Source organism: Limulus polyphemus, unplaced genomic scaffold (assembly GCF_000517525.1).
Source record: "Limulus polyphemus unplaced genomic scaffold, Limulus_polyphemus-2.1.2 Scaffold209, whole genome shotgun sequence".
NCBI lineage: Eukaryota > Metazoa > Arthropoda > Merostomata > Xiphosura > Limulidae > Limulus > Limulus polyphemus.
The window spans coordinates 614,535-616,844 of NW_013665819.1; the positions used below are offsets into that span (position 1 = coordinate 614,535).

General features: G+C 31.9%; 1 protein-coding gene across 5 annotated transcripts in view; it reads left to right on the forward strand.

Moving 5' to 3' along the window:
• LOC106478408 (eukaryotic translation initiation factor 4E-binding protein Mextli-like) overlaps positions 1-2,310 on the forward strand; it is a 49,112-nt gene that overhangs the window by 1,300 nt on the left and 45,502 nt on the right. For 2 of the 5 annotated variants that reach the window (XM_022382009.1, XM_022382008.1), the window contains exon 1: positions 1,064-1,176. The exons of the other annotated variants lie outside the window; for them this stretch is intronic. The gene's annotated coding sequence lies outside the window, so the exon portion shown is untranslated. Of the gene's footprint in view, positions 1-1,063; positions 1,177-2,310 lie in introns of those variants that run through there. 5 annotated transcript variants of the gene reach the window in all.

Here is a 2,310-nt window from a genome sequence, read left to right on the forward strand (position 1 = left end):
TGACGGCATCAATGTGTGTGTGGGTAATGAGTAATTGAACTGCAGTCAGAGAGAGACGTATTGTTGAAGTTAACGTCGTTGATATAGTTTGTTATAGCGCGACTGTTGAAAATAAGTGTATCGTAAAGTTGTATTCGGAAAGAATAAACCAGTTTTATTAAGTAAGGACTTGTGTCGCTAAAGTTTCGTCGGAACGAAGTTACGGAAAATCAATTAACAAACGGAGACGTAACAATATACTGAATGAATAAAGAAAGACTTATGTTTCTCAATTTATAGAGTAGACGAGTGCCCCCTTGCCCTGAGAACGCCCATGTAATAAGTAGCCTGTTGCAAACGTTAAGGAAGAAATGAACTGATTTGTTTATCGTTACGTTTACTGGACTACATACTATAATCACCAAATAATATGAAAAAAAACAAAAAACATCCAACGATAGAATACATTACAACGTCAATGCTCGTAGATCTCCCAAGTTAATTTACGGACTTACAATGCTCAAATCCGGGGTTCGATTTCCCGTTGTGAGAATGCAAGTGTTCTGTTGTGTAGCTTTGCGTTTAAAAAATGCTCATAGCAAACATAATTTTGCGCAAAAATGTTGCTAAGTATATAATTAATCCAACTATTTTAGCTTAAGTGAAACGCAATTTCAAATCTTTCATCTCCTTATAACCTGTCTACAGACTCTGCACATATACACAAATCGACTAATTTTTTACTGAAATTCGTGAACAACAGTCTAAACCTTGCACCTTTTCTCGATCCCGACCAAGAACGTGAATAATGCCCATGTCTTATAACAGAAAATCCTTACATTACTGATATTTTACTTCAGAACTCCATGCGCAGAACTGAAGAAATGGTTAGTTATTATAAACATTCGATATTTTATGATTATTCATAATTATGTTTCGTATCAATTAAAATAACATACCACGTTATTTTATACGATGTTAAGTCAAAACACAATTTGAGCCATTCAATATTAAGCACGTCAAAAAATTCACTCGTATATTCATATACATTCCACGTGGCGCAATTAATTATACGATTCATTCAAGCACGCGCTGTAGCATGACAGTTGTGTATTGCATGAGTAACAGACAGAAAGCTGGGAGGTGAAATTACATTTCACGTTGGTCGTAGGCTGCTCCTACAGTGGTAGTATTTAGGTAATTATGATTTAAATTTATATTATTTAATCGGTGACGTACTTTCAGTATATTTTATTTTGTAAACAAAACTCGTAGGTAGTGAGATTTAACCCTAAACTAAAGCAATTGATAAAAACTAACTTAGTTATACATTTTGTAAAATGTGTTACTGTTACTACTAGTACCAGTGGTAGGGTTAGATTGCACACTACATGAACTTGACGCCGTGTGTTTGATGACTCATTACTTAAGACACATGTTTTACATGGTTAAACCCATCGTGTTTTGGACTAAGAGGGCAATGAACAGGACTGAATTAGACAAAAAGTCTACATATATCTAATAATAATTCAAAGATCTAGTTATGAGTTAGACTGAATTGTATATCAAATAGTATGTATTTCTGCGATATTTTTGTTAGTGCGAACAATTCTATTTTGCAATTGTGGAAAGAAAGAGACTAATGTTTTGTTTCTACTATCAAGTACTTAAAGAATGTCATTAAAATTATGAATAATATTTAGTTAACATAAATGTATAAGTAATTTGTTATGTCACAGTAACTCACATGAATGTATTTTTTATTACATGTTTGCCATTAGTAATGGATGCTGTAAACAAGTGCTTATATTTTTTATACACTTGGATGTTAGAAAGATTTTATTTTGAATTTATTTGGATGAGAGGTGTTTGAGATTGTCAAATAACTCGTCACTTTTAAATAATCTCATTGGTCTTTTTATTTTAAATATATTTTAACATTAAAAGAATCAAAATCTTGGTTGACTGACTGAAATATGGATGATATACTTTTTTATTGTTTTTAGTTTTGAACTAAAGAATTATAATTAAATTCCTAATATGTGGCTTGTTTTTATTGCTTGGGGAGATTTTCAAAATTTAGGTTATTAGTAAATATTTAAGTAAAACTGCTGACAAACCTGGCAACTTTTATTATAATTGAAAATTAAATGTAATAAGTAGTGTGAAATTGTGAAGTGAATAAAAAAAACTTGTAAATTCATATACATATGCTGAATGAATAAAGAAAGAATTATGTTCCTCATTTTATAGGGTAGGTGAGTGCCCCCCCCCCCCCCCCCTTATTTTCGTTTACGTTACCTAACTACTACGCCTAGTGGGTCGCACTAT